A 26664-nucleotide genomic window follows, 5' to 3' on the forward strand; every position below is an offset into this window, starting at 1 on the left:
TAATTGCACCAGAACTAACAATCACCTTTATAAATGTTTCTCCCCTTGGACAAACTAGCATTACATTGATCAACGGTCTTCTCTGAACATTTGACCAACCATCACTAACAATCCTACATCCTGAAAGCGAAATATTCCCAAGTATTATTTTGCCAACACGCTCTTTGACTTCGATGTAACATTTGTCCAAGAAAACATTTCTTATTGTGTGATAACAAGGAGCTGAAACATCCTGGACCAAACTCACCGATTATCTTCCAAGCAGCCTTCCAATGATTGTTGTCTACCATGACCAAAGCACTTCCAGTAAAGAATATTTCTTTGGCGAGTCACAGTTTATGCTTCTTCTAGAGACTGCACTCGAAAGCTTTGATGTATTGATTTTTGACGCATTTGACAAAGTCCATCTTCATTGTGATGTTTAAAAGAAACACTGTCTGGACTTTCCTCTCCTTGCGCAGGTTGTTCTCCAAGGTTAGTTGGTGTCACTACAGAATTTTCAGAGTTAATATTTGGCTATGGGAACTCTTGACTCGAAGCCACATATCTATATATTTGTTGTCTCTTGCCACCCTTTTTGGCGAGCTCTTCTCTCAAACGCTTTGCAACTGCAGGTGCCTGAGGATGTTCACATTTCTTACAACTTTTTTAGCACTACCCAGAAAATGATTCCTAATACGTGGTGCGCCGCCTGATTTTGTTGTGTGACAAAATTTACATTGCCACTCCATATATCGGCTGCATATATTGTGAGCATAATCCCACTCTTTGCCAGGAGCCTTTTTATTCTTTGGCTTCTTCGTACCACTTGTGCCCACATTTTGCTCCATTGCTTCTAAATTAAAACTGAAGACAAAAGAAACAAGTGTTCAGTTTTTGAAACATTTTTCTTATTTTTAATATATATTAAAATTTAAAAACCATTCAATATGAAAGTAGCCATGATGCACAATATGAGATTTTTAATGCACGCTAGTCAATCCACATATCAATCACCTATATTGTGAGCAACCATACACATTGCAATGAAGTCTATGCATGGCATAATAACTATAACAATGCTATGAATCTCTCTATGCAATTATTATTATAATGATTATTTATATGTCCACTTTGATTTGCAAACAGTAAGACACATCTAATTTCAATTGTTATAAAAAAACAAACAAAAGCAATAAAATATATGATTGGTCATTTCATACACTAATAATCTATCGTAATACATAATGCACTCTCTGTATAAACCAATGCATGAACTAACGCAAATAAATATTCAATATAACCACTCAATTGAGGACTACTTGTACCCAGTGAAGGATTGTAGCCCACCCATGCAACCAAGTTAATATATAAAAGCTATGTTAACCCAATTAAAGATTATAGCTCTAATATTGTGGAGTGACAAGTGTAAATCAGCTCAAATGCAAGACTTTAAAGATCTTTATATGTCCAATACACTAGTATAGGACATCCGACCCTTGACTATCGACTCGTTATTTACATATGCTCATCTTCTAAAATTAATTACAGCCCTCATTTGGACCAATGGCTTCTTCGCAATGAGCATAATTCTCCAAGTTTTCAGTTGTTTTGGTTTTGTACCTTTATGTCGATAAAACGAATTAAAAAAATTTAGAAGTGGTTACCGAATTAAGAATTACGTTTGGCCCAAAAAAAGGACCTGTGACTTGTAACCTTAGGTCAATTCACAAGGAGATGACTATACCCGGCACTCGGATACACTCCCCAAGGATTTGCCTAGCTAAAAGTACGCGGTTAGCACACTATTTACTATATATAATTATTCCCTCTTGGCTTTTTCATTTTCTCGGCAGGCCCGTCGGGAAATGAAAAAGCCCGACGGGCCCCGCAAGGAAAAATGGAAAACCCGGAGGGCTAACCGGCTCTATAGGTTTTTGCAGGTCATAATCAAATTCACGTTAATAATTAACGTGATCACGTGATGATTTTGTGTAAATACTAAAGTTATTGACGTAATCACCCGATCGTGATTACGTTCATGAAATCCCTGGGCAGGGGTTTTGACGCCATCTTCAGATTCTTATACACTCGACGTATAAGATTTTTTTTTTGCAAAGTTCAAAGATCTACAGTCCAATCATGTATGCTACATCGAGGAAGCATTGCATGCTTGATTCCCAAATGCCCCCAATGAGCATTTTTCAGGACAGTGGTTAGAGGGCTGCATTAAAATATTTTTAAAAATAAGCAAGCATTTGTACGGTGCACAACGGCCAACCATGTCGCAAATTCATATAGGAGCTATCAAGAAGGCAACATGGCAAATGCAGAGTGGGAGTGGGCCATGCAAGAAAAGGGCAAACAAGCTGCAACAGGCTCATCCTATAGACAACACCGCAAAGCTCGAGCCAGACAAACTCCCACACACTATGGTTCGGGAGGCAAAGAAACTTGAAAGGACAAATACGTAAGTTTTCTTACATTAGAGCCTAAAAGGTTCAAAAAAGGTTTTAGTTTATGAATCGATTTTGTTTTTGCTAACTTAGGAAAATATCACTCTGAGTCACCCGACCAGAGAGATGGTCAAGTATCGAGAGTGGCACAAAGAATTCAATACTTAGCAATGGTTGTTGGAGAATCATCACATCGCTTGTGAGAAATTGGACTCAGCAATTGGATATCTACAAGCAGTAAGTCTAAACAAACCATATTTTATTAATTGTTTTGAATTGCTAATCACTATTTAATTTGGTTTTGGTTAATGTAGAGTTAGGTGATCAAACGTATGAACCTATAGATGATGACAAGGAGGAGGAGGACTTGGACAGATAGAAAATTATTTGTAGTCCTCTCTTAAAGTCCCAATGTGGTATAAGAAAAACTCTATGATCATATGTATATACAACTGAACTAAAATCATCATCTTATTTGTAATTCTTTGAAATTATTGGTCTTTTTCATTTTAACTTGTTGGTATATTTAAACTCTATTGTTTATTTTTTATGTACATTTTTTCAAATTGCAATTGATGTTTAGATTGTTTTATGCAGGTCAAAAATAAAGGTGCTCATTTGGGCCACCCAAAATTTGATGGCCCAATTGAGCACCTTTATTTTTGAATAGGCGCATAGCGATAATATCCGTGATAATAGACGCGGTAATAAATGCGAGGGTATATGTCCGTGACTATTGTTGTGCATATTTTTGAAAAATTATTGCCGCTACTATTACTGCCAATGCAATTTTTTCTCTCTCCTTTTTCATTTGTTCCACGGTAATAGCAGCGGTTCTCAATTTCTCCTCTTATAAGAAATGAAATTATATCATCAAAGGAGAGTTGTACATTAAGAGGTTTCTTTAGAGGAAACTATAGATTGTGCAAGGTTGATTTCATTGAATCATTTACACATTAGAACATCAAAATCATGCACATAAATTGGAGGGAATAACATGATCAAGATTGACAGCTTGTGGAGGACTAGATTTTTTTAGAGTCAATCCTCCCTTCAAAAGGACTTTGCATTATAATTCCCTCAATGAGAGCTTTGATTACGATACAAGCTTGTGCTCTTGTAGAGGTTTCCTTGAACCAATACGATGATGAGCTTCATGATTCTATGGTGTAACCCTCCTTTTTGATCCCTAAGCAGCCCAGCGGAGAGAAAGAACTATCAGAATGGAGGTAGATAAAGTGAAAAGAAAAAGTAGTAACTTATTGTATTCCTACTCCATGAGCTAGCTCCTAGCATAGCTAGAATAATAGAGAAGAAAAGGATGATGAGCTCGCTTGCTTGGATTTGCATCCATCTCAGAACTTGAGCATAGGGGCCGTCTCTTGAGCTCCCATGTGTGTGTGTGTGTGTGTGTGTAGTGAGAGAGAGAGAGAGAGAGGAGAGAGAGAGGGGGGGGGGGGGGGGGTTTGCTTGGCCACCATGGGCACTTGTGTGTGTGTGTGTGTGTGTGTGTGTGTGTGAGAGAGAGAGAGAGAGAGAGAGAGAGAGGAGAATCATCCATGAATCCTCTCTTTTAACCTTTCTTGCACTTGCCAAAATTCCTAAATGGAATGCATTGCTTGGATCAGTCACAACTAAATACTTAAGATGTAACTAAGTGCATGCTTTGACACTTTTCCCCCTTGCTATCTGAAAAAGAACTCCCCCGTCCCCTTCTCTTTTGACTTGTCTTGACAAGTACACACACACACACACACACACACAAACTCACTTGTCCAACTTTCTATAAAGGAAATGCAAGCTACCTTAGACATGTGGCCCAACCAAAATTAGAAGAGACACACTAAAGTCAGCTTTCTTAATAAGGAAGGGCTGATCTAACCTTAGACTTTAGCTTTAGCCTTTTATTAATTAAAATACCTAGTCTTACCTTCAATTCTACTAGCTCATGTGCAAGACCTTTGCACTATGCTTTGGAGACTCTATGAATGAGAACAGACTCTGGTAAAATCAAACTTGTCCTTGGGCTTTGAACCTTTATTTCTTGTGCAAATTCTTTAGCACAGTCCTTGCCTAAGGTTCTATATATGAAGCTGGTCTCAAAATGTGCTAAATTTAGACTATCTTTGGAAAGTTAAAATTTTATCATAAGGCTTTCAAGACTTCATACTTGGAGTCTAATGAGTAAATTTAAATACTTAAAATTTAGTCTCCTATAATTCTAATTAGTCTCCTCTGCCTTCTACCTCTGATCAAGATTTCTCGACAAAGACTTATCCTTCTGTGACCTATACCTTTGACTTGGGATAATTAAATAGAAGTTATTCTTGCTTTTCTATGGACTTGTTTCCTTTGGTTCTAAGCCCAGCCTTGACCTAAATAAGTCTATAAGAACTTTAATCAATTTTGCTTGTTCTCTTTTGCTTTTTGGGGACTTAAAAAGCTAATTTAAGAAACACTTTTAGAAGGTTAGAGTTAATTTTCGTGACATAACCTCTCCCTTGACATCATGGTCATTCTTGACTATGGAGTACGGAAAATAAAGTCATAGCTAGCCTTTTACTTTGGGCGTAGAGGATCCCTTTTTACCTGTGGATATCCTTTCACAGTAGGGATTAGTTCCACTTCGTGTGTGGAAGACTTTGCTATTGCAAACATGTCTTTACTTAGCTCTTATTATCTTCCATAGTAGATTGGCAAGTATTATTCATTGCATGCATACATTTGAAAACTTATGAATATCTAAAAGAAATCTTAGCGTCAAGAGAAGAAAATGTTTGTTCATACCTCATTCTTACCTTTGACATGAGTCATTGTAAGCGTTTACAAGGTTTACGTTAGCCTTTAACTCGATGTCTTGCATCCAACTTGCATCTTCAAAAGGATAATTTTTAAACTTAATAAGTTATCGTCAGATAGTCTTACCACTTCTTGAAACTATCATAATAATTAATATCTAATTCTCCTAAATGATTTTCTCATGTTAAACTTATCATTTAATATGGGGAAGTGCCAGGGGAGAAAAAGCTAGAATATTGGTTAAGCTGGCAAATCGGCCACAGTAGGGATCCAAAGGAGGGAAAATAGAGATCCAAAGGGGGGTCCATCTGCAAAAGAGCAATGTGCAACAATGGGCTTCAAAGACCCTAAGGCTCATCCCATTAAGACTTCCAAAATACTAAGGTTCCAAAATTCAAAGCTTATGTCAAATGGTCCAACCTTAGGGAAATTTGGATGCTTTGAGTGTACACAAAAGTCTTTGCAAGCTCCTACATAGGAGGAGGCAAGCCCTTTTAGTAGGGGATGGGAGAGAAACACACACACACACACACACACACTCATGCAAGCCCCTCTACACAAAGGGGATGGGAGAGAAACACACACACACACACACACACACACACACACACACACACACACACATACACACACACACACACACACACACACACACACACACACACACTCATGCAAGCCCCTCTACACAAAGGGCATAGTCGACACATATCAGCTCCCTAGGCAAATTGCCCACAAGGTGCACTCAAATCCTATTGGATGGCCATAGAGGTGGACCAATGAGAATTAGGCTAGGGTAAATCTAGTTTAATTCATTTAAAAACACTTGATAAAAGAACCAATAAGAATTAAACTCTCTAGAGGACTATTGGACAGTCTCCCAAGGGGTCCAATGAGCATTCAGGAGCCCAATGGCTTGCCTGCTTCCTATTGGCCAAAAGAAAAAGGGATCCAATGAGAGATTACTTTATTAATTTAATTACCTAAAGCTCTCACAAAAGGGGAAAGGGGGACATATGTCACAAGGCTATCACTTATGCTTCTCAATTTTCATATATTGGCTAAGCTTTGCAGGGTCCAACGAGGTGCCAGCAAGAGTATTTTGCAAGAGGGGTCGACCAAGAGGGAGAGGGGGTTGATTTTGGCAAGGAATTATCACACACACACTCACACAATCTCATGTGTGAAGCAAGAAGACTCTCTCTCTCTCTCCTTCTCAAGCTGTAATGGAAAGCTCATCATCTACTCCAAGCTTGTGAGAAGGGAGGCCTACACCAACAACTCTTGGCTTTGTGATGCAAATCCAACCAAGATCCAAGCTTCAATGCATGCTCATCTCCTCTACCATACTAATTACTAAGCTATTCTAATCTATTATGAGTGATTATGTGAGTAGATATACTTCTTTCTCGTACGACTACTCCTTCCTCTCAATCTACTCTCATACCCCGCTAGCTCTCACCATCTTCGAAGGTGTGTGAGGTCTTGGGTCTGACACAATGAGGGACTTGGTGTTGTGTTTTATAAGTGTTTTCTTAGTGCTTGAAGATTCCATCTTCATTGCAATAGCTAGTTATCGAAGGATCACAAAGAAAAGTATTGTAGAATGTCTCTCTTGATGGGGGAAACCTATAATACAAAGCCTTTTGGAGGGGGATCGGCTCCATATAAATCCGATTCTCAACTATTATCAATAGCTTAATTTCTCTCTCTTTTGAAGTATTGTTCATGCCTATCTAACTAGGTGTTATGCTTTTTGTTGCTCTCTCCATCCAAGCACTCGATCTTGCTATGCTCATTAGGAATCTATTCTAATGAAATGCTCACTATGTTTATGCTATTTTCCGCTACACACAAGTTACTAGGCCATTAAATGTTACAGAAACATTCTCTTAATGTTGCAGGATACTATCGGACTGCAGGATATCTTCTTGACCTTCAAACTCGAGTGGATCTTAAATCACTAGGTCTTTTGGCGGCTCGCACTTATAAGTTTTAAAAGGCTCACATGAGAGGCATTTTGAATGAGCCAAGTGCTAGGTAAGCTTAACTTATTACACAATTCATTGTTTAGCTTAAGAATCTAAAATGGACCATATTAATATATTTTTTCTAGCTTAGCATAATTTTTCTCATGACCCGTTGGGCATCTATGAACTTCCCTTTTCCTATTGTATGGTTTAAACATGCTTTGTGAAATATGAGCAATACCGAATCATTCTCTTTGAAGGTCAGTACTCTTTTATGCTTGTAAGCATTAGCCTTTTGCTTCTGTTATGTGATGAATATAGCTTTCTTAATCTTATCAAAAGATTCTTTAAGGTCTCTAGTATAGTCATTAGCATCAACAAAGATCAATGGAATCTTGGGTCTTCCTTCAATTACTTTGAAGGGTGCCTTTCCTATACAAATATGGAGAATGTTATTGTACGCATACTCTACAAAGGGTAGATACTTTTTCAATCGATCTCTTTGATCTATCTATATAACATAGGCTTTGAGTAGATCAATAATAGTTCAATTTCCTATTTCACTTTGGCCATCTGTTTGAGGATGATAGGCCGAGGAGAAATTCACTTAGTATCTAGATTTTCAAAAAGACCTTTCCAAAAATTACTAATCATTCTTGGGTCTCTGTCAAATACTATGGATGCTGGTAAGCCATGATACTGAAAGAATTGGGATATGAAGAGGATTGCAATATGGTGTGCTTTAATGGAATTTCTAATCGATATAAAATATGCAAGAAATAGCCAAAGCATAGCAATTTGAGACATAAGATGCATGGCAAGAACCTGAATGAGTATGACTAGACAAAGATGCATCCTAAATCGGTCTACTACTGTCCATGTTCTCGTACTTTCGTGAATAGATCTTGACAAGATAAAATCCATGGATTAACTCTCCCACTGGAAATTGGGTATAGGCAATATTTGAAGCAAGCCATGCTACTTCCCTCTATCCTACTTTGTCTTTTGACATACAATGCATTTGGAAACATAGTCCTTTATGTTTTCCTTCATTGTTGGCCTACGTACCAAATTAGGACAGATGCTGGTGAAATTAAACTTATCCTTGGGCTTTGGAGCTTTCCCTCTTGTGTAAAATCATCAACACAATCCTTGGAAGGGTCTATAAAGTTGGTTTTGAAACTTGCTAAATTTAAACTATCTCTGGCAAGTCAAAATTTAACCCTAAGGCTTTCCAAAATTCATACTTGGAGTCTAATGAGCAAATTTAATTACTTAAATTTAACATAGCTAGTTTCTATTTTTGAACTTCTATAATTTCTCTAATTAGCCCCCTTTGCCGTGTACCTTTGATAAAGGTTGCTCGAGATAGATGTATTCTTCCTTGATATATACCTTTGACTTGTGATAATTAAATAGCAATCATCCTTGCTCTTTTATAGACTTGTTTCTTTTGGTCCCAAGCTCTTAACTTAAATAAGTATATAAGCACTTTAATCAATTTCACTTGTTTTCTTTTATTTATCCTAAACTTAAGTGGTCAATTTAAGATGGAAAATATTAGGAGATTTCGGAGGTCTTTTAGAGGGCCTTTTAGAAGAGAGAGAAAAAGCGCTCCTCCCATGAAAGAAGAGCTTACATTACGTAGAAAAATAGATTGATATTAAGAAAATAAATAAAAAGTGTCAATGGTCCTTGAAAACGGGTGCCTTTTCATTCAATGCGAATGTCTTTTTCATGAGGTAGGCGACGCTCATTTAATATGGCTTTCGTCATCATTGAAATTTAAAAAAATCACAAAACTGTCAATTGATGTTAGAATTTGAAACTTTTGACACCGTCAATGCGTCCAGAACATCCAAAAAAACCTAAAAAACATCTATCTATTTGCCTCAATCTGAAACCCGGAGAGGGAGAAATCACAAAAAACTCCTAAAAAGGGGATTTTGGATCTGCATGGCGCGCGAGGGACCATCTAGAGAATTTTAGATGACCCTCTACGTGTCGTGATCCAAATTTTTTTATTTTTTGCCTCACAGCGTGCGGAGGGCCATTTGGAATTTTCCAGATGGCCCTCCGCGCGTCGTGAGGCAAAATCTCCTTTTTAGGGGTATTTTGACAATTTCTCCCTCTCTGGGTGTCAGATTGAGGCAAGTAGATAGATGTTTTTAAAATTTTTGGTCATTTTAAACGCATTGGCAATGTCAAAAATTTTAAATTCTAACACCAACTGATAATTTTGTGATTTTTTTAATTTCAATGATGACGAAAGCTATATTGAATGAACGTCGTGTAATTCATGAAAACGACACATGCATTGAATGAAAAACGGACCGTTTTCAAGGATTTTTGGAAAGCTTTTCAGAGTGTTAAGTTGTCTTTTTGAATGTACGCAACAAGTGCAAGTATATTTTAAGAACATTTTCTAGAGAGAGAAATAGAATTTCTTAGAAGGCCCTCCAAATGACTTCCGAAATCTCATAATGCTTTTAAAATGTTAGAAATTAATTTTCGTGACATATAGTGATGTGACTAACAATGTTAAAGAGGAAAGTGGATATGTGTTGTGAGCATGATGGGAAAACAGAGAGTGGGTTCGATTAGATTCTTGTCCAAGTTGGAGCTCCACTGCTTATAGGTTCACGCCATATTTGAGCTCATTATGGTGGCCTAGTAAGGCTCGAAATTGCTCTAAGTAGGCTTTCATAGAGGTGATCTGCGATTAGCCTAGAAGCATCCAAGTTGTTTTCCCTGCTAATCGCAAATCACCTCTCTCAAAGCCTACTTAGGCCCGTGTCAGATGCATCCGGATGGACATGCTTCCTCCTGAGATTGGTGGATCAACCTCGGTGCATCGGGCCTTGCCTATCACACCCATCCGATAGACACAAGAGCAGTGTCCAAGCTGGCTACTAGGTCATGGCCATCTAGCTCTTGTCCGTGGGGGGCCTCTACAAGCCTCCCTTCCCTCGCCCGTATGAAGAAAATAGCACGTGATTGGTTGAGGGCATTGCAGATGACCAGACGGATACCACCCTCTATGAAGTGTGTGCGATTGTGTTGATCAGAAATGGCTTGAGTAGTAAAAAATGTATCCGTCCATAATTAGCAGCCATCTCACTTGTCCGCACCGCCTGTAAGACGTGTGTGATAGGGGCCTTAGGCTTTCCACCCCTCTCTAAACTACAGGAAGAAGACCATGTTCACCAGGTCAAAATATCCATCTTGCCGTCTGAACCGGTCTGAACGCCATTGTGTGAGGAATAATAGTGTAGGTACTACGAATTTACACCATTGAGGAGATCAAAGTACCAACAGACAGCCAAACTGCAAACCCAACCCTCTCATTGTAAGGTAGCTTTCAAGCGCGGCAAAAGAAACAATCAGGGTGTAGCTTTCAAGAAACACTGTATGTGTGACATTGTGTGTGTATGGGGACGAGTCGGAAGAGAGAGAGAGAGAGAGAGAGAGTTTATTATATGCTATCATCATCGACCTTGTCCTGCTAATTTACGGTGGGAGGGAGAAGAACACAAACTAAGGGGAGGAAGAGAAAGCGCTGTCGTCGACGTTCGTGGAAAAGTTTCCACTGTTGCTTGCTCAACGTTGCTGTGCAAAAAGAGTCGAAATCTCAGCTCTTTGTGTGCGCGCGTGACGAGCAGAGAGAGAGTCAGCCAGCTGGGGTCACCACCTGCAAAGCTGCAAGCTGCTGGATGAATAATAGTGCTGAAGCATGGCAGCGCATGGCTCGGGCGTACGCCCCTGCAACAAAGGGAAAATGGAAGAGCTGAGCAGCTGGCCACCAGGCCACCATGGCAGTACAGCTCGTCGACATATGCAGAGCATTCATCACACACATCATCATCATACTCTAGTCCACCATCACCTATATCAGAGGCACTACTTCAGCCTGCGTGCCTGCCAATATCATCGTCGTCGTCATCATGGCAGGGAAATGCCGCTCGCCTTCCGTCCTCATCAGATACGCACAGTACTGCAGCAGATGAGAGAACTGACAATATTCATCAGCAACGGGGACAACATCGTGGACGCTACGAGTATTTGCAGCTCATCGACGAGCTTCGCGCGAGTGCAAAAGTGAAAGCAGAGATTGTCGCACACCCGCTCTTTCACAACCTGATGCAGGCGCACGTGGAATGCGTGAGTGTCGGCGTGCCCTCGCAGCAGCTGCCGGCTCTCGACGCAGTACAGCTGGCCAGAATGCGTAGCGTTATGCACAAGTACGTGACGCTCGGCAGCGTCGACCCCAGTACGTCATCCCGTGCTCCTGCAGCCCAGGCGCTGATCAGGCCAGCTGAGATCGATGCCTTCATGGTCAGTTCAGCTCCTTTCCTCTTCTGCTAAAGCTCTCTTAATCACTGTTCATTAGGAGGTTGTATATATTGTCTATTTTTCTTTGAGATAGGCTTTCTTGCCCATGTAGTTCACGGCTGTCTGATCACGGCTTTCGGTATTGATTAGCTAATCTTAGGACAAGGCCCTTCCCTCCTATATAGGGTTAATTCGTCTTGGCCTTACTTCCAATCAAAGCTTCACTTCAAGTGCTGATGGATAAAATTAACTATTCACAAATAAGGGTAATGATGTATCTTGGATAATCCCTTTGATTATTTAGTGGGTAAAGATCTACCATATAGTGCCGGGTTTCAACATTATGATAGATGCTTGAGTGATAATATACAACCATATAGTTGAGTGCAAAGCTAACCCATTACTCTTCAACACTCCCTCATGATCGGTATAGAATCTTCCTTACTTACAAAAAATGTACTTTTTCTTTTTTTAAGCAAAACTCACAATTGTGAGTGAATTATATTGATCAACCTAAAAAATCACAAGGTTTTGTCATGCTCGTGATGAGCCGGCCATGAGATCATACAGGGACCAAAATCACAACGGCTATCAAGGCAGCAAAGTCCATTGTCATGTTCTTCTGATATCTTTTAATTACCGATGGCTAGTATTTTCCCTCGTCCTAGGCATGTCAACTGCTGACAACAAGGCACAAGTAGTCCTAGACCAATCCTCCGAGTGTTGCTTGCGTCCAAGTGTCCATATTAGCACTTTGCTTTCTTGTATAATTTCTGCGAAGCTTGCCACCTCGAAACCTCCTTCAAACACACGACGGTTCCTTGTCTGCCATACATTATGTAAGAAGAAGTATCGGACGATTTGAGTGCTGATGAGGAGGGCAGGACTACTTGAATTCTTCCCTCCAAGGAATAGATGAGTCTTGAAGAAACAAATTTTCCATGTTCTTTGGACCCACTTGCATATTTTCCCTGCTAGGCCTTTGATAGTTGGGAAATCCATAAAGAGGTGGGCTAGATCTTCACTAGCGAGCCTGCACGACCCAATCCCTCTCTCCTGAATCTTCACCCCCGTCGGTAGAGCACCCCAGATTACCTTCCATAAAAATACCTTCATGTGCTGCAGAACCTTAGGCTTCCAGATGTTCTCTATTACTTGCTCCCACCTTTCCTCCGGCCATTGTTTTTTCCATATCTTGTTAAGGGTTCTAGACCAATTCTTCTTATGCATCATTGTATGATAAATGTCTTTAGGATGGGGTTTCCATAAGAGACTGCTTCCGGGCCATTTATAGGCATTCCAGTCCAACTCCGAGTCACAAATCGGCATCACCATATTGTCAAGCTCTTTCATCACTTTGTGGACAAGCAAGACCTCCAAGCTATTAAGTTGGTACTGGCCAACCAGAAGATCAATGGTTTTCCAACTCTTGTTGTCCCTGTCCCAGAAGTGCCTAAGTCGATTCAGACCCTTGTTATTCAGTTTTCTGGCTGTCTCTATCCAATAGGTAATTTGTGGTGGATCTACAACTTTGGACAGCCAGGGGGACCAATGCAAAATGGAGTTCTTGAAGTATCTGGTTTCTTCACCCACTTTAAGACTCTTGCTGCCCTATTGCATTTTCTTACCAATTCTCCTGAGCTGCCCCCCAGTCTAAGGGTAGACCATGCCGGGGCTAATAGTTTGTCATGGAACTCCACCCCTCTCCATTTACCTCCTTTCGAGCCAAGTTTAGCCACTTCCATCATATCTTTGATCATGACAGCCCAAACTTGATCCTGTTTAACCAAGGAGACGACAAATTTGGCGCAACAAGCTTCTGCATGGGCCATCCGGTTGAGAATTCCGAAGCCTCCTTGATTCACCGGCCGAGCAAGTGATTCCCAACGGGCCCATTGCCAAGGCCTGGTGGATTTCGTGTTGTTTTCCATAAAAACATTTTTGCTGGGGTTTTAAGAACTCCTTCTAGTGACACTTAGCCATCTTGAGAAGCGGGCTAGTGAAGGCAACATAAGGAATCATGAAGGCATTTATCACTTTTACCCGACTTTGGAATGGGAGAAGAGCATACTCCCACCTACTCATTTTTGTTTTGATTTTTTCAAGAACCCACTCAAATCTTTGCTTGTGAGTTACGTCCACCCCCAAGGGTGCTCCCAGATGTCTGAAGATATTCCCTTTTGTGACAATCTCCCTTGACCAGTCAGAAGGGTCAATTGAGTCATTTTCCGATAGGGAGATCAGCCTTGACTTCTCTATATTACACTTGGACCCCGAAGCTACCGCGAATATTTGAACAATCTCTAGAGTTTTCCTAATGACCTGGGGGCACGCCTTCAAGAAGAGGAGAGAATCGTCTGCAAAAAGTTTTGCTAGGAGTTGGATATTTCTTGGTAAAGCCAGGACTTGCAACCCCCCTCGTTCTGCACTAGCTTCAAGTGTCATGATTAAAGGATGCGATCCTATGGCAAAAATCAGGGGGGCCAAGGGGCATCCCTGCTTAATAGACCTTTTGACCTCAAAAGAGCCCACAATTCTATCGTTGAATAGGAGCTCTGACTGGCTTCCAGCCCCCAGACGACATAGGCGAGGCCCAAAGCCCAAAGCTTCCATGACGGCTTCTATATATGACCATGTTATTCTGTCATAAGCCTTATCCAGGTCCAACTGTAGCAGAATGCACTCTTGCTTTGTGACAATTGCGTATTCGATGCCCACCATTGCTACCAAGATGTTATCGTAGATGGACCTTCCTTTGATGAATCCATGTTGATGGGGAGAGATGATCTTGTTTAGTAAGGGGGCAAGTCTGAGGGCTACTGCTTTAGCAATAATTTTGTAGGCCACCGACATCATCGTTATAGGGCGCCAATGTTTAAGTTGAGAACAACAGATCTGCTTTGGGATGGGTTTGATAAGCCCTCTCTTTACACGTATCTCCATCGACCCTTCGACAATGGCTTTATTGGCCAACCTTGTGATTGGGCCCTTGAGACCATCCCAAAATTCTCTAAAGAATTCTACCGTCATCCCATCCCAACCAGGGGACTTTTCCTTGCCAAGGGCTTGCAATGCAAGAGAACATTCGTCTTCAGAAAATGCCCTTTCCAAGCTATTAGCTTCTGAGTGGGGAATCTTCTTCTTGGCACTCTGAAGGAAGGTCCCTCTGACTTCTTCCACTTCTTGGGACTGGATCTCTGGCTGTCCAATGATTTGACTAAGATAGCTCAACATCAGACCATCCATGCATCTCATCTTGGTTATGAACTGTTGTCCCTTTCTCATCATAGATCGAGCGGACGTGGCCCCGACTCTTCTTGATTTTTAAAGCCCTAAAAAACTGAGCTTGATTAGAGGCTTCCGGTTGAAGGAAAGTCTCCCTGGAGAGAAGCCTTGCCTTTCTGATATCTTTTAACTGCTCATTAGCAAGGTTAGATTTGGCTTCGAGCCATCATTTGTGCTCATCCTCAGTAGCAAGCCCATTGGCTTTTTTGGAGATAAGCAGTTGTAACTCCGCTGCAAGATGCATAAGGTGTCCCTCCCTAAATTCTTGATTCGGGGGCCTGAGGTTTTGATTGCTTTCTGGATGCTCCGAGAAAACAGGTCCCACGCATTGTGTTTGTTGAGGTCAACATCTTTTCTGAGCTTACCCAGTGCTTTCTTAATTAGATTCCTGAAAAGAGGGTTTTTGAATATGTGTGCACCTGTTACCAATAGTTTTTTCCCACCTCTTGGGGTCTACTCCTCCCCTGTATTCTTCTTAATATGTATGTGTAGAGGTATGTGATCCGAAAGGCTTTTTTTTGGGACTACCTTCATCTCCATCAACGGCAGAATCCTCTCAGCTTGGTGTGAGCAATAGCATATGTCCAGCCTGGAGGCAGTGCGGGCATACTGCAGGCTTGCATAGATGAAACCAGGCGTGTTGTTCCATGGTCCGATTTCCCATTAGTTGATCATCACCCACTTTTCGCACAAACTTTGCCATTTAGACCTTTCCTAGCCAACCAACATACTGGAGGACCCTGTTCTATCCCTGCTCTTTTCTACAATTTTGAAGTCGCCAACCAACAACCACTCACCTTCAATAGGAGTATCTCTAAGATGCATCCATAGTTTAGCTCTATATTTTGCATTGCAAGGGCCTTACACATTCACAATGGTGAAGGAATGCCCTTCCCATTTGATTCTAATCCCCAAGATTCTGCCGGAAGGGTGGTTTAGAACCAACTTTGGCTCCAATTCTCTATCCGCAATGCTGAGGATGCCACTGAAACAATTACTTCCTTCCCCATAAAATACAACTTTCTTTCCTAGCACCTACTTTCTCTTGCTATGAGCATCTAAGTGGTGTTCCTGGATGGCCCAATAGTTGACTGCCTTCTCCTTTTTTATTTCCTCCTAGAATAGGATACTCTGCTTATGGGTTTTCAGCCCCTTTACGTTCCAAGATTGGATAGTGAGAGACTCCATCATTAATGAGGGGTTCATTGGGATAGAGGAACGAACTCTTCAGCATCTGAATCATTCTCCCCCCCCCCCCCCTCTCCTTGGTCTCCGGAGAATCCCGGGGTTCCAAGTCAATGGATTTCTTTTCTTGCAACGCTGCAAATAGATTGTGCAGTGGGATAGTGAAACCTCCTCCTTTCAAAGGGGTGGAGGATGGATTAGATCCTTTCACCTCAAGTGTTCTCATGACTTGAGGCACTTTGGAGTCTCTTGCCACTACCTTCACTCTTTTGGCTCTTTTTAGACCAGGGATTTTAACAGCCATCACTGTTGTCACTATCATAAATTTTGGGGTAGCAGCGGGAGTAATGATTATATTATTATTGCATGCACTTTCAGAAGTTCGTTGTATGGGAATCGATTCCTCCATAATCTTTTCCTGCATTTTTGTATCCATTATACCTTCTTTATCCTTCCCTGCATTTGCCTCTTCGTTACTGCCTCCTTGCCTCTCCAGCCCTTCCATCGGGGTTTCCATTTCACTGGGGGCCTGTGCTGATGGAGCTGCAGTACCTTTAGACTTCAAGGGGCAATCCTTGGCGAAGTGTCCAAAGTTGTTGCATTCAAAACATGCTCCAAAATATGTTCCAAAGTTAAGCGGAATAGTAACAAGCCCAGCACCGACATTGATAACCATGCTCTTAGGTGGCGTTTTAGACACATCCCAGCCTATACAAACCCTATTTGAGGTTCTGCCAAACCCTCTCTTGCTAGGTATAAATAAGGGAGTGCCCAGTTGACTAGCAAGAATCCTAAGATTTTCCCACAGCCAGCTAGGCAGTCCCACAAACTCAACCCAGACCGGATGAAATCCTTGTAGAGATTCAGCTGAGTCGAACGCTGGCTCCCAAGGCACCACACAAACCGTAGTCCTATTAAATACTAGGAGCCCTTTGTCAAGAATCTTTTCCACATTGGAGGCCTCTTTGAATCTCACTGAACAAAATCCTTTAGCTAGGTAGAAAGTACTTTCAACTGCTCCTCCATGACCAAGAATTTGAGGGCACTAAAGCCATTGTATCATCTCAAACCTGTTTGGGATTCTTCCAATGAACCCAAATACAAGCGTTAGCTTGGCTTGCCTGGCTTACTGTTTTTTATCAACGTTGGTGGAATCGCTACAGTAATAGCCTCGACAACCTACACCTGCTGTGGCAAAGACTTTTTTTGAGTAGAAAAGGCCCGATCTGCCAGCCCGTCTTTAATCAGCCCACTGCAATCTATTTGGGTGCAAGTTCTCTTGTTGTTGTTAGGGCCAGACTCAATCATTTTGATGACTTCCTTGAGCTCTTGCTGAAGTCTAGCCCTTGTATTCTGCAGCTTTTGACATCTCCTTCACTCAACAACTCTTCTGTTGAGCCTTTTCCACCATCCTTAGAGTTAGGCCCCTTGAGTATGCTAGCAAACGAGATGCCTGGCCTGCGAGCTGCAGATACACTTGATGCCTTATTTACATTGGTACAAATGGGACTCTGAGGAACCCCGTCTTTGAGGGTTTTAACCTTGAATTTGAACCCTTGAGCTAAGCCCATTTTCTCTCTTGTTTCCTCAGAAGGAACTTTTTCAATCGATACAGTTTTGTCCACTTTCATGGTTGCAGCCTTTGGCAAGTTGGGACTCGACATTTCCATGTCATATACCGGTTTCAAAACCGAACCGTCGCTTTCATCCATCGGCACTGCTAACCCCATTTCAGGTACTTTACCCGTCCCTAACATCTGTGAGAATTTTACGATATCCTCGCTTACTATTAGAGCGTCAGGTTCCATGACTAAATGACTCACAAAAAGGAAAGAAAGAAAGAACCCCTTCCAAAAGCAATAAGCTAAGGCATATGTTCCCGAAAAAAAAACGATTATTTGCTAGGCAGAAGCTTGCAAGAAACGATTATTGTGAAACAAAATGTAACGAGTATTAACTAGGGAAAAGCTAAACAAAGATCATTATGCAGCAAATAATCGTGATGGCAAAAAAAAACGATGGTGTTTCGTTCAGAGCAGGAGGCAAAACACTAGCTCGCCAAGGTTGTCCCCACTTTGTAACAGCACACTGAGTTAAAGCCTAGTGCTCGTCGGACTGCTGCGAACTCTTGCTGAACTCTCAAGCTACTGCGGTCTCCTCAGATTACTGAGTAAGCACTCGCTTGTGACCTAAGGCAAGGGAAGGTGGCCCTCAGAGGCTCTACACAGCCCTGTTGAAATCCCTGCGCTATCTTCATGTGCATCAACGTTGTTGACGACCCGCCATGTTCAGAGCTTGCCTTGAGCTTGCCTTGGGCTTTTGAGATCAAAATAAATCAATGTACTTTTTCTTGAGGACATGAAACTTCTCAAATATTCTAGATGCATTGTTGTTCATGTGTGAAGAAGTAAATAAGATTAACGTCTTCTATAGGAAACCTTCTCCCTAGTGAAACAATGACAAATCTCTATATGTTGGCCTCTACTTTGTTGGTAATGAAATGATGGTGATTCTATATGTATTTTTCTTACCATGTGGAATTGGGTTGTTTCCAAGACAAAAGTGGATATTTGATTGCAAAAGATATTTTATATGGCTTGAGATGTCACACCCACACTCTTCAAGCATTATATCGGTTAGCCATATTACCTCACAAATAACATTGTTTGCTCCTTTAAACTCAAGTTGTAATGAGGAAAGTGCAAATTCTTGCTAGACCAGTTGATGATGCCACCCCTAAATTGGAAACAGTAACTTGATGTCGACCTTCTACCATATGAGGACAATGCAACTACGGGTCGCTTCTTGATCGACTCATTGATGATGCCCCTCCCAAGTACTGAGTAATGGAAACTTGATGTAGACCTTCTACAACTCTTGCTAAATAAACATGTATGTTCATCTTGCTTCAGATTAGAGCTAGTATAAATGAGACAATGATCAGACTCCCTTTATATTACTGGAGAATCCTCTTGCTTGTAATGAATGTGATCAATTTGGCTCTTGCCTGAATTAGCTTATAAAGCTTACGTCATAAGACATGCTTTTACAAGTAATCAATCAATTATGTAACATTGAGCATAACAATTGCAAAGCATGCATTAACTTGGATTCAATCACACATCACATACAAATACCAAAACTACAAGAAAGAGGGAGAGCAAAGAATTTGACATCAGTTGAGGGTCAGACTTTTGGAGAGCTAACCCCCCCCCCCCCCCCCCCCTCTCTCTCCTGAAAGGAATTTGTATAGATAAATTCTTGTTCTTGAGAAGAGCTTTTGATCAGTACAACCGGCTAATCGCACTTTGAACTGCACAAATTGAAGAGATGAAAGTTCTGAAATTTGGCGGAGTTTGCGGTTAGACTTGTCACTTAAAGGACCTCATTGAACTCAATCCCAAGACCCTAAACACCTCCTGGGTGATAAGATCTACGGAGATTTAGCAAGAATGAGGTTGAAAAGAAGATATGTAAGCATTAAGAAGTAGTAACCTCCATAGTTAATCATGTATAAATTTCAGCAGCCATAACTAATATAGAGACTTGTGTGTGTGTGTGTGTGTGTGTGTGTGTGTGTGTGTGTGAGAGAGAGAGAGAGAGAGAGAGAGAGAGAGAGAGAGAGAGAGAGAGAGAAAGATAATATAATATAGAATCTTTCCCAAAAAGAGAGAGAGAGAGAGAGAGAGAGAGAGAGAGAGAGAAGATAATGTTCCTTGAGAAGAGCATGGAGAGCATCTTTTTGGTTGAGGATTGCATGGAGCTTCACGAGACAGGAAGATAGAAGTTTCCCTGCTCTCTCCAATATAGCCCTATAGAAAACAAAGAAAACTCCCACTTGAAGTCCTCAAATGAAACAACTTTTGAACCACAAAGTTGTTCATCTTGCCGTTTCTAATAAGAATTTATAGAAACGCCTTTTTTTTAACTTATTCCAAAATACTCAACCTAGGTCTTGTAAAAACAGTTTTTTATTTTTAGAGCTACTCCTCTCACTTTCTCTTTTGCATGGGAGACTTGTGGACCACATCCCTTATCTCCACATAGCTTTAGGTTTACAAATGTGGATAAGAACATCTTAGCTCCCATTTCCACCTTTTGGTTATCATTCTCGCTTTGGAGGCTTTCTGGATCCGCTTTGGACTCTTTTGGACTCTGTAATACCGCATCTTTGTCCCATATGATCCCGATTGAATCCTTATTGAATTCTATTGGTACTTGTGAAGCATACGTTCAAATCTTGAAACTCTCTAATTGACGAGCAAGTTCCTCTACCCATTGTACATAATTGACCCTTCTACTATTTTTATTTTCTCTTGGTAGAATGGTCAATTCTAGTGAGAGAAAGTTCATTTAAGTAGACCAAAAATGAAATTTGGTGACAATATTATCCCACCCTTGAAATCATAGTTTTCCTTGACTATGCTTCTATTTAAGAGAGGTATCTTTGGTCCATTCGCTTTTTGTTCAAGATCCACTTTTAGCACATTCGACATTGTTCCAGAGTAGATGATCAATCTACTTGGCACTTGGACAAAAATCTGTTGCAAGTATGTCCACCCTATTAGCACGAGCACCTTCTGTAGTAGATTGCAAGTCTACTTGGTACCTAGGAGAAATTGTGTCGCGAGTGTGAAAAATTTGGTATGCATACACATTACATTTAACCATTAATGAGGAACTTTAGACAACATAGTTCAAAAGCAAGAATCACATTTTTCTTCATTACATTTTAATTGAACACATCGATGTACATTAGGGCTTTGTAGGAAATTCATTGTAGGTATCTACAAGTGACATATTGTACTTCAATTGTGGCTCTTGCATCCATTTAGCATCTTCAAAAGGGTAGTATCTAAATTTAATGAGATACTTACATAGTAACTTATCATTGCATAGCTCCTTGTCTTTGTGGTGGATATTATGCTTAGGCTGCAATATCTCTTCAGCCCCTTCAAATTCCAAAGGATCTTGTGCTACTGACTCTTGTGGTGGATCACCCTTGTAGCCCTTTAGTAGATTTACATGGAATGCATTATGGATCGGCCAAGAGAGTGTAGCTTAATTTGATAATCCGTTTCATTGATTGGCCGTGGAATTTGAAATGGTCCATAATACCTGCGTGCTAATTTTGCATAGTACTTTTGATGATCTGTGAGTTCTCCATGTCAACTTTTTCATGTAGTGTGTCTTAAGCAAGCTTTGCAAAACTTTAATAGAACCCATGAATTCTCTTTGAATTGAAAAGGTCTTATATGCTTGTAAGCAATAACCTTGTGCTTTTGTTGTGCGATTCCGCATTTTCAAAATGGGGGGAGCTTTTGACCTTCCCTTGATTACCTCAAAAGGTGCTTTACCTGTAGAAGAATGCACAATGGTGGATACTTCTCCCATTGGTTGTGTTGGTCTACTTCCATTACTCAGACTTTGAGTAGATCAAGTAGTCCACAGTTTCACTTTGCCCATCCATTTGAGGATGATAGACTGACGAGAAATTGAGCTTTGTTCTAAGATTCTCTAAGAGTCCCTTCTAAAAATTATTCATCATTCTAGAATGTTGGCAAATCGTGATACTTAAATATTTGAGAGATGAATAGTTGTGCCATATTGCAGCCCTGTTAGTCTTTTTGACAAGTATAAAATGAGCTTGCTTGCTAAACCTATCTACTATTGTTTATATCCTTGTATTCCTATGGATAGACTTTGGTAAGACAAAGATAAAATACATAGCAATACTCTACCATGGAGAATCAAGAATTGGGAGTGACTGAAGCAAACCAAGTTTCTTTCCACGGTCATATTTGATATTCTGGTAAGTAATGCATTGAGTCACATATTCTTGTATGTCCTTTTTCATTGTAGGCCAAAAGAAATATGTTTTCAATTTCATTCATTGTTGCTTGAATCCCTCTATGCCTAGCATATGATGGGCATGAAAATCATACATGACCTTATCTCTTAAACTTTTAATAACACATAGGCGAGAGCCATATAGAAGATAGCCATCTTGAACCAAGTATGGTTCTTGCATCCTCCCTAGTGCTATGACAGACATAACATCTCAAAACTCTGGTTCATTAGCATACTCATATACCATAGAGCCTAGATCATTGTGAGAGGCTATCGACACAGCATTGCATCAAGGTCTACATGAGAGCGTATAACATCTCAGAACTGTGGTTCATTAGCATACTCATATACCATAGAGGCTAGATCATTGTGAGAGGCTATCGACATAGCATTGCATCAAGGTCTACGTGAGAGTGTACTGGCTACTTGATTGTGCTTTCCAGGAATGTGAGCAATGTGAAAATGAAATTGTGAATGGAAATTTTTCCACATCATTTGTTTGTTGGAAAGCTTAATTTGTGTCATTAGGTACTTGAGACTGTAGTGATCCATTTGAATGATGAAGGGTATCCCAAGTAAGTAGTGCTTCCACGTATCAAAGGCATGTAAGACAGCTAGAAGCTCTTTTTCGTAGATGCCAACATTCATCTCATCAGAGTGCAATCGGAGACTCTCGTATGCTATGGCATGCCCTTCTTGAAGTAGTACCACTCCAAGGCAATCACCACTTGCATCACAATGGACCTCAAATGTCTTTAAGAGGTCTGTTGCACGAAAACAGGTTGAGATGTGAGTCTCTCTTTAAGTTTAGTGAAGTCTTTTCTCTCCTTTTTAGTCCATCCATATTTGGCATTCTCCTTGGTCAAATCGTGTAATGATCCTTCTATGGCCGAGAATTTTGCAATGAATCTTCTATAGTATGAGCACATTCCAAAAAAAACTTTGTAGCTCATGTAGATTCCTTTGTTAAATCCATTCATTTATCGCCTATCCTTGAGATCCTTCCTGTAGTCATTGCTTTCAAGATGTCATCTTTGATTTTGGATTTGAAACATGTACTGGTACATGCATCTAGAACTTCCCATTCCAATGATCTTAAGATGGGAGGAGGTAACTTCTTTATCTCTCCATATGCACCCTCCCTTTATGGAATCTTGTATTCTGTAAAATACACAAACAAATCCACTGTTTTGTAAGATGAAGGTGGCTCGGTAGCATACATAGCATCTGCTATCCCCTTGTGAATAGCTTTGAATGTGCCACCACTTAAGCTCTCCACGGGTTTCCATTCCACAGGAGTTGAGGGAAAGATAACTGAAATGAAAAAATTTTCAAAGGAGTCATGAGATGCAATGTGAATGGTGTGCCCCTTCTCATTGACTCGTAGAGTGATGTCTCTACCCTTGCACGTGCTAAAATTCTACTAACCTCTCTGGAAATTTGATGGAAGCAGCCATACTATCAAACCACGGTGATCCAAGAAACACATCCTCATTCTTGACTCGAGAGATGAGAAAATCCTCTTTGTCTACATACCCTTGAACATGAAGCCGTAACTTTCCAATCAAAAGTGTGACTAGAATTTCTTGCCCTTCAAAGGGTCGCTCAGTGGTAGCATGTGTTTGACCCATCTCATGAAATGAGCATGTATCCCTACCTCTAATGCTAATCCCACATATATATGATTATGTGTGGAACTAGAATCAAAGAGGATGAGTGCATCATGTTCTCTCACCTTTTCCCATGCATAACATAAGGAACTTCCAAGTGGAAGACTGCCCTCTTCTTGAATAGATACCATTGTAGTTCTAACTTGGGTTCCTTCTTTGCATGCTTTTGAAGGCATGTACAGTAAGAATCACCTTGTTCATGCATTTAAAACATCTATTATCCTTATGATAACACTATATCTTCAAGAGATAATCGATTCTTACCTTGGTATCCAAATTTGTCTTCATGATTCCCAGTTTTGGTAGGAACATTTTTATTTGAATTTCGTCCTTTCTCATCTTGCTTGTCTCTCCCATTCTTTGGCTTTGAACCCGTCCAAATCTTGGAATTTGATATTGGAGGCTACCATTGCGTGGTGGATAACCTCCAAAATGGTATGAGGTCTTTGTGTACTGATATAGTTTCTCCAATCTTCAGGGATCCCAACACAGAATTGTTGCTTTTACTCTAAGAAGTTGATGCACATGTATATCGTATCTTTGATATAGATCCCAAACCTTCTCCATATATTTTTTCATGTTCTCTCCATCATCAAGCTTTAGAATTTGCCATGCCATAAGAACTTGGTCGGAAGCCCCATTGGCCCAAGAATTGCTTCATGATAGCAACTCAGCATGTTTCCAAGTCTTCAAAGCTTCTCCATTGGAGCATAGGCTTGCCCACCATTGATGGGCCGATTTCTGAAGATGTATAGCAACATGTCAAAGTTTGGATCACTCCAAAAAAAAAAAATCATTCCTAAAAGCCTCATCAAATTGTTGGATAAAGCTTAAAATTTTGACCACATTGCCAAAATTTCCATTGAAGGAAAGGAAGGTTATGCTTTCACCTCCTTCCTTGAACTTTTTTAGGTGAGATGCTCTCTTTCAGGTAGCATGAGAGAGTCGATGGCCTCTCCTCTTGTGTGCTTTGGAAGAATTGTTGTTTGAGTAGAAGAAACTCTCAAATTCATATGATCTTGAGAATGACAAAGGTCTGGATAGTTTCTTCTTTCTCCATTGCTTTTCAGGCTTCTTCTCACTCTTCCCAGATTGGTGAGAAGAATGAGATATTGAAGATCTTCTCCCCCTAAAGGGATATGATGGTGAGGGAATTCTTCAATGCCTCCTAGGCTGTATCAGATGACACAGGACTATATTCTTCATTCAAAAGAGGTTTCTCTCTTGTGTCTTTGTATTTCTTCTTTCCCTTTTCCTCATGTTGAGGGCTTATTCCACTTCTTGTAGCAAATGAGCACTTATTTTGCTTGATAGAATGTCCTCTTTTTGAAGTATCTTTATGAGACTTCTCAGGAGAATCCTCTTTGGAAGCAAAGACAATAAGATTCCTTGTTTGCAACTGTGTTTGGATTACAGCCTGTAAAGCAGGATTTTCCATAGCTTCTTGTAACCTACGAGCAAGAAATTCAATTGCCCAAATTTCATTAGCAGTTGTAGCATCATTGTGCAAATCCAAATTGGTGAAGTCAATCACCAGTCAATCCAAATTGGTGAAGTCAATCACCAGTCAATCCAAATTGGTGAAGTCAATCACTCTCTCCTCTTCTTGATTGTGTTCAAACATAGTCATGGTGATTTGTGAATGAGAAGTTCCAATAGAACTATTTTGTGTGAACAATTGCAGCTATTCCCCTTTGTGAATCAAGAGAAATCTCTTTGGATCTTACACATGCTCGATTTAATCTCTTTTAAAGTTAAAAGTTTTAGCCCTTCATGTCCAATCCTAGAACTGTCTTTTCTTCAGAAAGAAACAGATAACCTAGATATGCTTTGATACCAATGTAAGAGAATTGGGATTAATGTACAATATAATTTATAGATTAACTAGAGTAATCAATCATTTGTGTAACATTGAGCATGTTTGAGCATGACAATTGCAAAGCATGAATTAATTGTGAATCAATCGCATATCACATACATGTATCGAAACTACAAGAAAAAGCGAGAGAGAGAGAGAGAGAGAGAGAGAGAGAGAGAGAGAGAGAGAGAGGAAGATTTTGACACCAATTGAGGGCTGGGCTTTTTGGAGCCGGTCCCCCCCCCCCCGGAAGGACTTTGTATTAATACATTCTTCTTCTTGAGAAGAGATTTTGATCAGTACAACTAGCTAATCGCACTTTTAACTACACAAATTGAAAAGATGAAAGCTCTAAAATTGGGCAAAGTTTGTGATTAGACTTTTCACTTAAAACACCTCGTTGAGCTCAATCCCAAGGCCCTAAACACCTTGTGGATGGTAGGATCTACATGTTTTAAGCAGGAATTAGGCTAGAAAGAAGATATGTAGCCATTGAGAAGTAGTAACCTGCATAGTTAATTATGTATTCACTTGAGCAGCCATAGCTATAGAGACTAAATGTGTGGGAGAGATAGAGAAGATGATGAGCCTTGAGAAGAGCATGGAGAGCTTCTTTTTGGCTGAGGATTGCATGGATCTTCATGAGACACGAAGACAAAAGTTTCCCTACTCTCTCATGTGCAGCCGTATAGAAAAACAAAGAAAACTCCCTCTTGCAGTCCTTAAATGAAAAAACTGTGAACTATAAAGTTGTCTATCTCACCATTTCTCATAAGGTGGGTTGTTTTTACAAAAACACCTTCTTTTTTTAGTTATTCCAAAATATTCAACCTACATCGTATAAAAGCAATTTTCTATTTTTAGAGCTACTCCTCTCACCTTCTCTTTTGCATAGGAGACTTGTGCACCACATCCCTTATCTCCACATAGCTTTAGGTTTCCAACTATGGATAATAACACCTTGGTTTCGATTCCTACTTTTCGGTTATCCTTCTCACTTTTGGAGGATTTTGAGATTCGTTTTGGACTCTTTTGGACTCGATCGGTAATATCCCGTGTTTGCCCCATAATTAAGACCTTATCTCCACATAGATTTAGGTTGCCAAATGTGGATAATAACACCTTGGCTTCCATTCCCACCTTTCGGTTATCCTTCTCACTTTTGGAGGCTTTTGAGATTCATTTTGGACTCTTTTGGACTCGGTAATATTCCATCTTTGCCCCATAAGACCCTGATTGAATTCCTTATCAAATTCCATCGGCACTTGTGAAGAATAGATTCA

General features: G+C 40.4%; 1 pseudogene; it reads left to right on the forward strand.

Moving 5' to 3' along the window:
• Positions 1-10934: 10934 nt before the first annotated feature.
• Positions 10935-11566, forward strand: LOC147446643 (uncharacterized; annotated as a pseudogene).
• The last annotated feature ends 15098 nt before the right edge of the window (positions 11567-26664 follow it).

The sequence above is a fragment of the Adiantum capillus-veneris genome, chromosome 12 (assembly GCF_014529385.1).
Source record: "Adiantum capillus-veneris isolate H3 chromosome 12, ASM1452938v2, whole genome shotgun sequence".
In the NCBI taxonomy this organism is placed as follows: Eukaryota; Viridiplantae; Streptophyta; class Polypodiopsida; order Polypodiales; family Pteridaceae; genus Adiantum; species Adiantum capillus-veneris.